This window comes from Quercus lobata, chromosome 3, assembly GCF_001633185.2.
Source record: "Quercus lobata isolate SW786 chromosome 3, ValleyOak3.0 Primary Assembly, whole genome shotgun sequence".
NCBI lineage: Eukaryota > Viridiplantae > Streptophyta > Magnoliopsida > Fagales > Fagaceae > Quercus > Quercus lobata.
Window position 1 is genome coordinate 34,165,534 of NC_044906.1, and position 16,003 is coordinate 34,181,536.

Below are 16,003 nucleotides of genomic sequence, written 5' to 3' on the forward strand. Positions count from 1 at the left end.
AGGGCTACTAGACACTTGATATTCGGATGCCCTACCTGTTTTTGGGGCTTTTGAACAGTTTAATTTTATATAATATGTCTGTGCATTTACCTTTACCTTCCTGGTTGGTTGATATCTCTTGCTTGTGTCTTGCTAGGATTTACTTCTAGATGTTCTTCTTCCCTTTGGGGACTTAGAAAAATTTTGTTGGCATATTTGTTTATCCTCGTCCTTTTATGGACTTACAAGATTTTGCCCAATTTTTACTTGAATGTAAGGTTTGTTAGAGGACGATGCTTTGTAGAAAATATTTTGTTTGGGCAATGTTTATGTAGCTAAGAAATTTGACCAGCTTTCATCAGGTCGATGTACCTCTGTTCAAGGAATTTTACCATCTTTTCGTAGGAACGATGTATTTCCTTTTGAGGAACCATATCATCTTTTCGATTTGGACGATGTACATCCATTTAAGGAATTTTATTGTCTTTTTGATTGAGACGATGTACATCCTTTTAAGGAATCTTATCGTCTTTTTGACTTGGAAGATGTACATCCATTTAAGGAATTTTATCATTTTTTCGATTTGGACGATGTACATCCATTTAAGGAAATTTATCGTCTTTCTAGTTTGGACGACCATTTTGGTCTTTTGAGGAGGAAATAATTAGAGCGCATAAATTACTGGATAATACTTGTGAAATGCTGAATAACAACTTAGGAAATTCTGAATAATCACTTATTACATAAAAAAGCATGAAATCAATTTATGTTAACCGCTTACAATCAGGCTATGACTCCTTTTCATAATACCTCTTTAGATGTTTGACATTCCATGGACGAGGTAGCCTTTTCCTTTTGAGTCTTTTAGATGGTAACTTCCTTGGTGTGAATAGTGGACGTCTCTATAAGGCCCTTCCCAAGTTGGACCTAGTTTGCCTTGATTTGGATCTTTTGTTGCAGGAGACACTTTTCGAAGGACGAGATCTCCGATACTGAATTTTTTCAACTTCACTCTCCGATTGTAGTATTTGGCTATCTTCTGCTGGTACTTGGCCATTCTTTGGGAGGCTTGGTCTCTGACTTCGTCTAGACAATCCAGGTTCTGCTTCAATTGATTGTCATTGCTTTGCTCGTCAAAGAACTCCCTCCTGAGGCTAGTGAGCCCCACTTCGACTGGGATGACTGTATCTGTGCCATACGTTAGGTTGAATGGTGTCTCTCCTGTTGGTGTTCTTGTCGTTATCCTGTAAGCCCACAGGACACTTGGTAATTCCTCGGGCCATGCTTCTTTTGCCCCCACTAACCAGGACTTGATAATCTTGAGCAAGGTTTGGTTAGTTACTTCTGCCTGTCTGAAATGATCTGAACCCATGATTGTCAAACTGATGACCATTGTCTGAAATGATCGTCCTTGGTATCCCGAACTTGCAAACAATATTTTCCATACAAAATTTTGTACCTTTGCCTTTGTGATCGTTGCAAGAGCTTCCGCTTCGACCCACTTCATGAAGTAGTCAATAGGAACTTCATTTGTCTCTTTCCCTGTGGTAAGGGGCCCATAATGTTGATCCCCCACTGTGCGAACGGCTAGAGTGAGGAAATGGTCGTCATTTTTTCTCTTGGGACTCGATGAACATTCCCATACCTTTGGCAACTATCACACTTCTTCACGAAATTTGCTGCGTCTTGTTGCATCGTGGGCCAGAAGTAGTATGCCTTCATGATCTTCTTGACCAGGGCTTTTGACCCCATGTGATCTCCGCAACCCCCCCCCCCCCCCCGGTGTACTTCTTCTAGGACATACTTGGCCTCTTCCTCTTTTATACATCTCAAGTAAGGTTGGGAATAGCCTCTTTTGTAAAGTTCGTCATTTAGTATTGTAAACCGGATAGCACGCTTTTGGATCTTCTTGGCTTCTTCAGGGTTTGGTGGTAATCGTCCATCTCGAAGGAACGACAAAATTAGACTCGTCCATCCTGAGCGGGTGTCCACAAGGAAAGTTTGAAGCTCCTTAATACTAGGGAAGTTTTGATCTTCCAGCCTCCAACCATTCATCTTATCCCAGTTATCTCCTGAGGCACTCCGTGCTACCTTGTCATCTTCTACATTCTGATCCCATGGGATCTGAACAAACTCTGCATGATGAAAGGTACTCACTAGCTGGTTCGTCAATTTGAGGTATTTTTGCATTCTTGTCTCTTTTGCTTTGAAATCTCCTCCGACTTGTCCTATGACGAGCTATGAGTCACTCTTAAGCATGATATTTTCAGCTCTAAGTGCCTGAGCTATTCTTAGTCCTGTTAGCAAGGCCTCATACTCCGCTTTGTTATTAGTTAGAGGGAATTTGAAATGGATCCCGTACTTGAGAACATCCTTTTCAGGGGAGGTGATAACAACACTAGCTCTGCCTCCTTTCTGAGTGGACGATTCGTCAGTGTTTGTTGTCCAAAGGTCTTCTTGGTCACCTGCCTTCTTGGAGGTGGTGAATTTTGTTATGAAATCGGCCAATGCCTGAGCTTTTATGGCCATTTGTGGACGGTATTCTATATCAAATAGGCTGAGCTCGATGGTCCATTGTACCATTCGTCCTGCGGCCTCGGGTTTGTTCATCACTTTTTTGATGGGTTGGTCCGTCATTACTATGATAGGATTAACTTGGATGTATGGACGAAGTTTTCTTGAAGCCACTATTAGGGCGAAGGTGATCTTCTCTATGCGCGTATATCACGCCTTAACACCCTGGAATGCCTGGTTGACATAGTACACAGGGAGTTGCACCTTGTTTTCTTCTCTGATCAAAGCTGCACTGACTGCTGTGACAGATACTGCCAAGTACAAGAATAAGTCTTCACCTTCTTTGGACGGACGGACTTAAGAGTAGGGGGTTGTTCAGGTAGTGCTTCAACTCTTGAAATACTATTTCGCATTCCTCCATCCAAGCAAAGGCTTTCTTCAAGGTCTTGAAGAAAGGAAGGCATTTGTCTGTTGCCTTAGAGACGAACCTGTTGAGGGCTGCTACTCTTCTTGTGAGGGATTGTACTTCTTTGATCTTCTTTGGTGAGGATATCTCGAGGATAGCCTTTACTTTTTCAGGATTTGCTTCAATTCCTCTTCGCGACACCATAAACCCGAGGAATTTCCCTGAGGAAACCCTGAAAGCACATTTGGACAGGTTTAACTTCATGCTGTACTGTCTGAGTGTGTTGAACGTCTCCTTGAGGTCATCCAGGTGATCCTCTTCCTCTTTGCTCTTGACGAGCATTTCATTAACGTATACCTCCACATTTCTCCTAATCTGTTTTTTGAACATCTGGTTCACCAATCTTTGATACGCGTCCCCTGTGTTCTTTAATCCAAAAGGCATGACCCTATAGTAGTAAAGTCCTTGATTGGTGACAAAAACAATTTTTTCTTGATCTTCTTCAGCCATTTGTATCTGGCTATATCCAGAAAATGAGTCCATGAAAGTGAGAAGTTTATGTCTGGCAATAGAATCTACCAATTGATCAATTCTGGGCAAGGGAAAACTGTCCTTCGGGCAGGCTTGATTTAGATCTGTGAAATCGACACACATTCTCTACTTTCTATTTGCTTTTTTGATCATGACCACGTTGGCCAACCACTCAGGATAGTGGACTTCCTAAATAAAATTTGCAGCAAGCAACTTATTTACTTCATCCATTACTGTTTTGTTTCGTTTGGGGGAAAAGACTCTTCTTCTCTACTAGACGGGCTTCTTCTCTGGGTCTATATTTAGGCGGTGTTGGATGATGCTTGCTGGGATCCCTGGCATATCCTCGTGGCTCCAAGAAAATGCATCGAGATTATCTTTTAGGAAGTTGATGATCCCTTCCTTCGTCCTTGGACTTAGATTCGTCCCTTTTTGGGTCGTCTTCACTGGACTTCCCTTAACCAACTCTATCGTTTCTAGCTTCTCGACGATCTTTAGTGTTTTTCCTCGATTATCCACGTGTGGTTCTCTTTCGAGGTTAGGACGGCCTGATAACACTCTCTTGCCAACACCTGGTCTCCTTTTATCTTTCCGACTTGCTATTCTGTTGGAAATTTTACCTTCAAACAGTATGTAGAAGTAGTAGCTTTCCAGTGGTTGAGGGTAGGTCGTCCTATGATCACATTGTAAGACGAGGGTGAGTCTACCACCAGAAAATTGTGTTTGTTGGTTACCTAGAGGGGGTATGAACTGGCTGTGACTGTCAACGTCACTATCCTCCTGGGGTATACCTTGCCTCCACTAAAACTAATGAGGTGGGACTCGAAAGGAAGAAACCTTTTAAGGTCTAGTTTTAATTGCTGGAAGGCGGAAATGTAGATAATGTCAATCGAGCTCCCATTGTCTACTAAAACTCTCCTTGTATTGAACCCCTCGATCATGACAATAATGACCAGTGGGTCATCATGAGGTTGCTTTCCTCCCCTGACATCTTCTTCTGAGAAGTACATGTCTTGGTTTGTCCATCTTTGCTTCAAAGGAGATAGGCTATGAACACTGTTTACCTGCCTTTGGTGTGACTTTCTGAGGGATCTGAACAATCCCCCATGGTTGGTCCCCCCGTGATAGTTTTTATTTCCCCTAGTGCATTCTGTGGATGAGGTGGTGGGTGGTCTTCATCACTTTGGGAACCCTAGTGCTAATCTTTCTGACCATATTTGCTGGAATCTCCCCTTTTCACATATTGCTGTAGTTTCCCTTTCCGTATAAGTTCCTCTATCTGCTCCTTTAGATCTCTGCAATCCTCTGTATAATGCCCGTGGTCTTTATGAAAACAGCAGTATTTCCTCTTGTCGTGCATAATAGGCGATGAATGGAGTGGTCTCGGTAATTTAAGAGATGGTTTGTCTCTTATTCCGTCAAAATCTGGTCAATAAGCATCACTAATGGTGTGAACTTCATTGGATGAGGGTTCTTATCCTCTTTCCGTCTATTTCCTTCGTCATTCTGTTGATTAGCTCAATCTCTTTTTTGTCCTCTTCGATCATCCTCTTTTTCCTTCTTCTTTTCCTTGGTTTTTTCTGCTCCATCTATGGCTGCCAAAGCTTCTTCAACATCCATATACTTCTGTGCTTTCAATAATGCCTCTGCCATCATCTTGGGGGGATTTTTAGCCAAGGAAGCCACAAAATCTCTGGACTTCAACCTTGCCTTGAAGGTCATAAGCTGCACTTTATCGTCTGCTTCGTCTACCTCCAGCATTCCTCGGGTGAAGCGTGTTACATAAGACCTCAAAGGTTCCTTCTCTCTTTGTTTGATGGTGAGCAAATGGTCAGCAATCCCTTTTAGACATTGCCCGCCGACAAAATGACGGACAAAGGAGCTATTTAGCTACTCGAAGTTATCAATGAATGACGTTGGCAACTTGTTAAATCACTCCCTGGCTGCCCCTTTGACGGTAGTGGGAAAGGAGCGGCACAAAATCTTGTCAGGGGGTTGCTAAAGACCCAAAGTTGTCTTGAATGTATTCAGGTGATCCAGCGGGTCTTTTAGCACGTCGAAGGGCTCTTTCTGAGGTAGAGGGAACTTGGAGGGCATTGGGCACTTTTGGACGGCCACGGTGAAGGTGAATTTGTCTTCTTGACTATCCTGTCCAAACTCTGGTCTGTTTTTCCTTTGATGGTGTTTCTTAATTCGTCCATCTCCTTTCTCATCTCCTTGAGGAGATCTAAGTTCGCCTCTTCTGGAGTGCTGGTTTGTCTCTTGTTATTGTCTTTATTGTCATCCCTGTTGACTTCTGTACGATTGTCTTCCTGTTGCAGCTGCTGCCTCATCTCCTGGTTTTGCCTGGTAAGTTCCTCCACAGTGGCTGCGAGTGACTGAATTTGTAGGGCCAACGCAGCACCATCTTGGCTAGTAATGGATTCCATCTAAACTTGTGAGTTAAATGGAACAGTACTCTCAAATCACGTGTTGGAGAGTAATCTTCCCCATAGATGGCGCCAGACTGGTGAAGTTCGAATCAAGTGTGATCGTCCAGATTGGAGTCATCCTTAACCAACTCGACCTTGAAAAATGAGTAGTGAAAAGAAGAAATGTGGGTCACTGGTGTGGTGCCTACCACAAAGCTTCCGATGCCAAAGTTAGAAAAAATCAGCCAAAGAATGTTAAGAAATTTGTATGAAAGAGCTAGAGTATTACTTTGTATATGTACATCTCTTTTGGATTTCATGGCTATATATACATGTACACAGGTGCCTCCCTCTATATTGTTGGGAGGATAACCCACCATTAACACCCTGCAGAGGTGTTACCAGGAGAGAATAAAGTCACCATTAAGGCTCCACCAATGGCTAGAAGGAGGAACCTGTGTACATGTATATATAGCCATGAAATCCAAAAGAGAGGTACATATACAAAGTAATACTCTAGCTCTTTCATACGGATTTCTTAACATTCTTTGGCCATTTTTTCTGACTTTGGCATTGAACGCTTTGTGGCAGGCACCACACTAGTGACCCACATTTCTTCTTTTCATTACTCATTTTTCAGGGTCGGGTTGGTTGAGGATGACTCCAATCTGGACGATCACACTTGACTGACGATTTGGACTTCATCACTATTAATACTAAACAATCAACATTATAGTGATTAACACAGAAAACAAACAGATCTATAATTATTTTATTTAAAGATGGTAGAAACAAAGACTGATAGAGGAGAATACGGGACTGATAGAGGCTTAAGACTGATACCTCAAGCAGCTGTATTTAGTTGTAAGGCATTGGGATTTTGGTTACTTGTTGACTTGTCAAGATCACTATATTCTTCGGATCAAAAAAAAAAAAAAAAAAAAGATCACTATATTCTTTCTCTATTTTCAATTTTTTAGAAGTTGCAAGTTTGGACTACACTGAGGACTGAGGAGGTGCTTGTAATGTTGTTTGAAATTTCGTTTTACTATTGAGATATTGAAGATGCCATTATTGAAGTTTCAATCCTCTGTAAAACAAAAATTTAAGTATAATTGCCATTCTCATACTAGGCTACAATGGAGACGCACAACTCCAACTCTTCCTATGAAACGGACGACGTAGGGAGCAGTTTCTTTAAGGACAATTCACGGAAAAAAAACTTATGCGGAAGCGACCAAGGAGGCTTTCATGCAAGATACAGATGATGGTGCAGGGGACATGGACGTTGCTGGGCAGTCTGAGACTAAAACCGATGATGATACACAGTCAAGGAAGGACGTTGAGCAACCCATGGAGGTGGAATGCTTGACCGACGATGCATGGGAAATCACGGTGTCCATAGAATTGAAGAGCAAGATGGCGGGGCCATGGCAAACTAGTGTCATCCTTAAACTTATGGGTAAACAACAAGGTTATCATGCACTAAAAACCAGGTTAGCGGGTATATGGCGCCCCGAAGGTAACATGAATTTAATTGATATCGGGTATGGTTTCTTATCATGAAATTTGAGGTGCTTAAGGACTATCACCATGCTCTCATGGATGGTCCTTGGTTTGTGGGAGACCAGTACCTCCATGTTCAGGCATGGAAGGCGGATTTTCACCCTAACGTAGCTAAAGTAACACATACTGCACTATAGATCCGTTTAGAACAATTGCCCATCGAATACTACCATCTAGAGTTTCTAAAACACGTAGGCAATAAACTAGGTAAATTGCTTGAGTTAGATGCGGTGACTAGTTCGGCCAAGCGAGGAAGGTTTGCTCAACTATGTGTTCAAATTAACACGACCAACCCCCTGCCTAAACGTGTCAAGATTGGCTCTTTCTGGCAAGATATTGTGTATGAGTAACATTCTGGTGCTCTGCTATTGCTGTGGGAGAGTAGGGCATAAGGAAGTGAATTGTTCAGAAGCTAGAGAGGGAGCCACGGACACGTTGGCAACTGTAGTCGCTCCACGTGGAGGCGGTGGGATGGCAGAGCATGACCCCTCACATCCCTTGGAAAACGGTCCATACCCGTAGTCCCCGACCATGTGGACCCAATAAGGACACACTTCCACGACCAATGATGAGTCCACGCCAACCTCATCCACCGAATACCTAACGTGTCCAAGCCTCGTCTTTTAACTTCCAGGTGTTACAAAATAAGAGAGGACTCGGTGACTCCAGCTGGGTTTAACTGCAGTGAAGTGGCCATGTATGGTGAAAATTGTGAGTTACAGATGCCACATGCGAAAAGCATGGCTTGCATGCAGTCACCACACACAGACATCTGTACCCGACCCCCTCAGGTAAATCCACATACCTGTTTTCACCGAGCAGAAACAGAGCACATTGAAGGTTCAATATGGCACCCTCGTCGGATCAACAGTCCACGACCCCCACCCTGACCGATCCCGATCTTCACTTCACCCCAACTCACATAGGAGAACTGAGTCACCCACCCCATCCCTCCATGCACATGCAATCCCCTCCTCCCAACGACCAAGCTCTAGTGATGGAGAACCTCGAACAGATTTGGAGTCGCATTACAACGAGAAAAATGTGAGTTACGTCCGCATACCAGTACACCCACGGATAGCAATGGCATGGTACCAGATGACACAAACACCCAGTCTGCCACTTCGCCTAGAACAACCACCTCAAAACCAAACCCGGAGGATGACCCGAGGCCATGTACGGGTTTGGCGTTCAGTGCACCCCTACCAAGCCCCAGTGGGGCATCCAGTTGCACAGCCAGTCTGGCAGCCCAGGAGAGTTCAACCAGCGTGGAGTCACCGAAACGTCTGACCGAAACTGAATATTTATACCACTGTTTAGTAAGGGATTTGGCCGACCTTAGGAGTAGTAGACTGTGTGCCCGGAGGTCAGATAATGCGGTTGTTGTATGAACTTTATGTTTAGTAGATAAAACCACCCGTTTCTACCCCAAAAAAAAAAAAAAAAAAAAAATTCAGCTTTTTTTTATAAGATAGTTACCAGAACTTTAATTTTTATTTTATTTTACTGAATTCCTTTTGGTAAATAGTTCTTGAACTTTAGTGGAGCTTTGCAAACTTGTAAGTTAAAGCTTATGGGTGTACGGCTGTTGTCACGGGTTCAGAAATTCACAATAAATTGGTAACATCACAACTGTCTAAATGAAAATAAAATTTCTCAGTAGTCAAAATTTGAAAAATAAACTTGAAAAATTACAAAACCAATAGTTGTTAGTCTGTTCACTGTTAACTCTATGAAAGAAGCTAGGCTTAACCAACTATTCTCAATGGGGTATTTCCACCGAATGGGTCACCACCAGCATAGGCTATAGTTAAGCAGCAAATTGGAATTTGCTCCTATTCAAAGAAGACAACCCTGCCAGTATTAGTCTATTCTCACTATGAAAGACAACTAGGCCCAACAATGCATTCTCAACGTTGTCACTTCCACCAAATATTGAGTGGCAATAATTAAATAGAATTTGTGCCTATTCAAAATGTGTTACACAACCCCAGTAAAATTTAATTACTTTCAAATCTCCTCCTTGTATTTTTTTTTTCAGTAGTCAAACTTATTATTGCAAAATTATTCGTTGTAGGGGTATTTTGAAAGCCCATTCAGAAGAGACTTAAAAAAGAAAAAGAAAAAAGGAAAGGGTATCCTCATATATAGGCTCCATGAATAAGTTTGTTACAAAAACAAAGCATGCAACAATGAATCAAATGTTTGAAAAGGGAGAATGTGACAAATTGATCCAACAAATTGCTAGATTCTTCTACTCTAGCTAGTGCCATTCCTTTTAATTATGTCAAAAATCCAGAGTTTGTGTGAATGGTTGATATGGCCTCGATCCAGATTTGGAATTAACCTTAAGCCACCTTCCTATCATGAAATTAGGGAAACATGCTTGAAGAAGGAGGTGAATTTTACTCCTTCTAAATAAGGTCACACCAGCATAAGCTATAATTAAGGAGCAATTAATAAATAGAATTTGTGCCTATGTGTAAAATTTATTAATCACTTTCAAATCTCCTTGTGAGTTTTTCAAGTAGGCAAACTGATTAATTTTGTCATTTCAAGTAGGCAAACTGATTAATTTTTTCATTAAAGTCAGTTCCTATCAGCATAAATCTAAGAGTTATTCTAAAATCACAATCTTTACCATACTCATTTTTCACAACTATCTTATTTAATAAGCTGTGAGTGATTGTTATTTTCACATGAAACTTAATATATAGTCAGTTACATCAAAAGATTCCAAATTTTCTCAAAATCTGGAGAAATGTATTATAAAAGGTGTTCAGATATAGCACGTCATATAAGGTCATAGTTTGATACTATATATGGTCGAGTACAAAATAGCTAAAAGCAATTGGTATTAAAAATAGAGTCTTGAATGGCAGAAGTGCAATCCAACTGATATTTTGTTTGGGTGTCCCATGCATGGTTTGGCTTTACTTTTTTGTTTGAAGCATATAGCATGGTCACACGCGAACGTATATGAACATGATAGTAAATATTTGAGCAGATTTTCTTCTCTCGTTTATGCATTGTGGGGCTGGGGCTAGAGCTAGCCTCAGTGCAAAAGGTAATATACCTCGAGTACGTTGCATATATGACACTAAAAAAGTTGCTATCACTAGCATGCTCACTTGAACGTATTATTATACATGCATTGTGTGTTTGTGGGGCTAAAGCCTTGGTGGGAAAAGTATATTTGTAATATGGTATCTTATCTTTTTCTATGTGACATCTATGCAGCCACATAGCAAAGTCAATCTACGAGCAAATTGTATTACTCTTCAGGTACTGTAAAATGGGGTTTTTGCTGAACAAGAAGAATTTCAACGACCAATTATGTTGAGGATTGTAATCATTTCCAATTGCCAATATGGGACTGCCTTTTGTTTAAAGATAATGCATGATGTAGTACTCGTATCTAACGCAAATATGAAGGGAAATCAATAGATCAATGAAACAAACACACACCCCTAGCCTTTTCTCTCTTATTTTCTCTTCTCTCCACAGATTACTCTACTTTTCTCCCCTACTAATTAAACCCTAAATCCAAAACTTATATAAACCCCCAAAAAAAAAGAAAAAAAAAAAAAAACCTTCAAACCACCCAACACCCAAATTAAAAATCCAGAAAAGAAAACCACAAATTCCGTCAGATTGGGCACAAATGGATCTACTAGCTACTTTGCCTCTGATCCACGGGATATAAGTTACAACTTATTTTTAAATTCTGTTTAACTTCAAACAAATATCACATATGAGAATGATATTAAAGATAGATGTCCTCCCATTTAATCTTTCAATTCTTTCTTATTTTTATATAAATATAAAATATGTGGTATTTATTTAATTTCATGTGTCCGACTAAAAATCTAAGGGAATTGGAGTAATCACCTTGTATCCTTCATATACACTAGTTAAAGACTTGGTGTGCGTTTGGATTGAAATGAAAAATTAAAATTACTTCACTATTTAGCTTATTTTTGTTACTATTTATGAGCTCTACTGTACTTTTTGGTACTATTCATGAGCCCCATTATACTATTTCAACTAACTTTTACTTTTATCTACAATACTTTGAACAATAACTTTTTAGTTTCAATAAAATAAGCGGTATTCAAATACACCTTTTGGTATTAGTCTTATCCCTTTTTTTTTTATTTTTTTTTTAAATTTTTTTTAGGCAATTAATTAAGCGTTATATGTCATTGAGAGTATACAAGGTCATGATGGTAGACACAGGGTTTTAAAAACCAGTATGAAGAAAGAACCAGCGAAGGAGTCAATTACCGGTTTTCTGGTCGGACTGGGATCCGATTGATAGTCGAACTGGTAATGTCATAAATAATTTAATTATTATTTATTTAAATTATATAAATAATTAATAATTTTTTAATATACTAAAACTAACTTAGAGCATCCACACTAGATGTGATAAATGTGCCAAATGCCAAATATTTGGCACATTTGGCACACCAAACACCAAAAACCCCCTTTTATCAGATGTTCCAAATGCCATAATTTTTTGCCACATATGAACAATGTGGTTGTATATTTGCCACTGTTTGGACGGGAATGGTATAACTAATTAATATTTTTTTATTCTCCTTTCTCTCTCCTCTCTCTTCGGTTTATTCTTTTCTCTTCTCTCTCGCCTCTGTTCTCTTTCACCGGTTCCCTCTCACCAATTCCCTCTCTCCTATAAATTGTTGATCTTGATCCGTCATCGCCGATCCATCATAGCCGATCTCTCACTAGTTGCATTTTGCATCGTCATCGCCGATCTTTCCGGGAATCGTCATCGCCAATCGGAATCGACATGGGCATCGATGTTGAGGTGAGATCAGAGTGTTCGTCACGATTGTGGGCATTGATGTTGAGATCTTGATCATGGGCATCGACATTGAGGTGAGGTGAGATCTTGATCGTGGGTTGCTGGTGCTAGTGGGTTTTGGTTGCCGGTGCAAGTGGATTCGTGGCTTTGGGTTGGCAGTGCTAGTAGTTTCGTGGGTTTGGGTTGCCAGTGCTAGTGGGTTTTGGTCGTGTTTTTTGGGTTTGAGTTGTTGTGTTTTCTGGGTTTGAGTTGTTGTGCTAGTGCATGTTGCTATGTTTTTAATGGGTTTTGTGGTGGGTTGTTGATGACGGTGGTTGTGGTGGTGGTTTGTTTTTTTTTTTTTTTTGTTTTTTTTTTAGTTTTTAGTTTTGCAATGGATTGTGGTTGCCACAGTGGTGGTGGTGGTGGTGGCAGCGGCGGTAGCAGTATTGTGGTTGTTATTTATTGTGTTAGATATATTATTTTATTGTGTTGTTTATATTATTTTAATGTGTAGTAAATATTATTTTAATGTATAGAATTGAATGATAAAATATCTGATAAATGGGATGTTGTAAAATGATGTGGTAAAATAATAAAGTAGGTCTTTGGTGTGACAAAATGGCATTTTTTTTGCAACATCTGCTGTGGATGCTCCAATAGTAAAAAATATGTTTCCTTAAAAAAATGCAAGTATATAACATCTTTTTAAAGAATTTAACATAATAAGTAATAACATTACAAAACAATCATCCCTAAGGACCTTAACATAATAAACTTTCAACAAAACCAAATAAATAAGTTCATTAGTCACTACATTTACATCCAAATGGTAAACAACAAATAAGTTCATTACATCCAAATAGCAAATAAGTTTTAAAGTTTCAAACAAACAACTACTAAGTTTTAAGGTTCATTTGATAACCCAGGCCTCATTTGTCGTGAAGAAAATTGAAATCAATATCATCATGTGAACCAAATGCCCCACCACTAGCATCATTATCCTCATCCTCATCCTCATCTTCTTCATCTTCAACTTGAATAGGATGATTTTTATCTCTAAATTTGGGAGGAGCATCAAGTTCATCACCAAATGATTCCAAATTGATGTCATCATGATCCTCATCACTTCATTGTCCATATCTATACTGTAGGAACCAAGTATAAGACTTCTGGGCCTTAAATCACTTGGGCTCACAATTTATTTGTAGTGGGCTTGAGGATTTTCTACTATGGGTCGTTCTCGGTAGAGAGACTCAAATCAACACTCAGTTGATACTCTCTCACTTGACTGTTTTCTCTCAATTTTTTTGAACCCCTTCTTCTCCCAACTTTCTTCTATTTATAGCCAAGGTTAGTGGGGAGATTATGATTACAGTCACCGTTAGTGCTACTGAAGGTCTAATATTATCTGGTTAAAGTGGATTTTTAGGTGAGAGGGCGGTGCAGCATTTATGATCTTGGAACTTGGTTCCATCTTGACAGATTATGTTCGGCAACTTAGTTTCCCATGCATATCACGATTTTCCCGGGCACGGCTCATATACTTGCCCGGGAACGTTTAACCGATCACCTCTTGGAATTCAATACCCAAAACTTGTTTGTACATTAAGGAAGTTTCAAGAAGGGCGCAGGGTAACTGGACCTTTTTGCTGGGCCTGTGCCCAAGGTCAGTATGGGCCTGGGCCCAGGGCCTGTATGGGCCTGGGATCTCGGTGCCGTACAATAGCCCCCCTTGATTCATACTCGGTTGCCGAGAAGAATCAAGGAGCTGTCTGGGCCTTTTGACCTCGGGAATCTTATAGCCTGGGACTCATGACTGTGACTTCTCATTAATATTCATCTCAAAAGACGCGCCGTTTCGCGGCGCCAGGCGCAGTCGTCATTATTGCCTGACGGTTCGTGAACCGAAGCGGCGCACGAATCGGTTACGTTTGGCATTCATTGGGCCGCTCGTAAATCGTGCCCATTTATTGCTTGATTAAGCGTTTCTTCTTCCCCCATTTCTTTTTGGCTCTATAAATAGTCCCCCTCTGAACATCATTTCATTTTTCCTTCGCCTCTGATTTTTTGTGCTTACTCTCTGCCGACCGCATTTCTGTGCGCTTACTCGCTTGCCCAGTGTTCTTTTCCTCCTTAGAACCCAAAGTAAGTTTTTCTTCCCCTTCCTGTTCCTTCAGCTTTATTTCTTTAAGTTCCCTTTTGTAGTTTTAGGCGTTATAGATGGGTTACTCTTACCTTCTAGAATCCTCGGCTGCTTTGGCCACCTTTAGGAGTAAATTTAATGTTCCCGATGACGTGGATGTGGCTTACTGCCATGAGAGTGATATTGAACTCCACTGAGGGCGGGGTACAGCCTTCTTTCCTTTGATGTCAATTTTAGAAGGTGGGGTCAGGTTCCCCGTGGATCCCCTCTTGATAAACACACTCACTTACTACGGGCTGTGTCCTGACCAGCTTCCCCCCAACTTTTACCGGGTAGTTAGCTGTGTCAGTAAGTTGAACCACACCTTTAACTTACAGTTAGACCATCATGACATTAACCAAATGTATAGCCTCTGTGGGAACAAAGCCGCCAACTATTACCTAGAGACAAGAGATACTCGGGTATGGCTGATATCATGCCTACCTGATTCGAACAGGAACTCCGCCGGGGAGTTCGTTAGGGTGCGCGGCAACTGGTTTGCCGGGGACGTCCCCTGCCCCCTTTCACGGCGTGAAGTGGGTTCGTACCATCCCCTTGATATAATTGCTTTCCTCCACTTCTTCTTTTCTTCTTATTGAAGTAAATTTTTTATTGTTAGAGACTAATGCGTCACTTGTTCTTTTGCAGACGGCAAAGTGTTTGTTCAGGACCTTGGAGCCGTCCACGCCAAGGATTTAAACTTCATCCTCCGTTCCGAGATATACGTGCATTGGGACGGACAACTCTGGGCCTCGCACTTGATCCTCGGAGTGGAGCCGGTTTATTCTACCTAGCAGCCCTTCAAGCAGGCACTATTAGTTGACAGCCCCCTGCTATCATATATAGACGTCCGGTACGTAAACTTTTTGTAGCCGAAACTTACCACCGGGGAGGCAAGGGAATTTGGTCAGAGGTTCACTTGCTCGGACGAGCTAGCTCCTTTGCGAGACGAGTCCGCGGAACGGGTATCTCGGCGCCTCAGAGAGATAGCCCACGAAGTCATACAGCAAGAAGACCAAGTCCAAGAGCAGCCCATTCCCGAGAATCCAGCCACCGAGCCTCAACAACAAGTGATAGAAGCGGCTGCCTTGCTAGCTGAAGCTATCCAACCTAGTGGAAGGATGGTATCAAGGAAGGTCATGACCATAGATCGGTTCGTGCCCGGTGCCCGGTAACCCAATCAGCCCCCACCTTCCCAGGGTCGGGGTTAAGTGCCTCAGCTTCCACCCTCTTCGTAGGCCAGACGGGCCCGTAAGAAACAGAAAGTTACCGATCAACCTTCCACGGGCCCGGGAGATGCCGCTGTCCAGACTCCTCCCCGACCAACAGGAGGAATCGTTATCCGTGAGCCACCAACTGAAGCTGGCACGGGGGTTGCGTCCTCCTCTCAGGTGGCTCCAGCGTGGAAGCCAAAGTTCCTGTTGGACGGCAAGCCACTGCCCTCAACCGCCTGTGTTCGGATGTGGGAGAAGGGCGAGGGCGGCCGTATTGCCCAAACTTTGGCTGAAGGTCTTCTTCTTCCCGAGGACGTGCATGCCTTTGAGGAGGGATCCGAGGAGTCTGTGGGGCGCCGGTTAGAGTGGAACGCCATTGCGGTAATT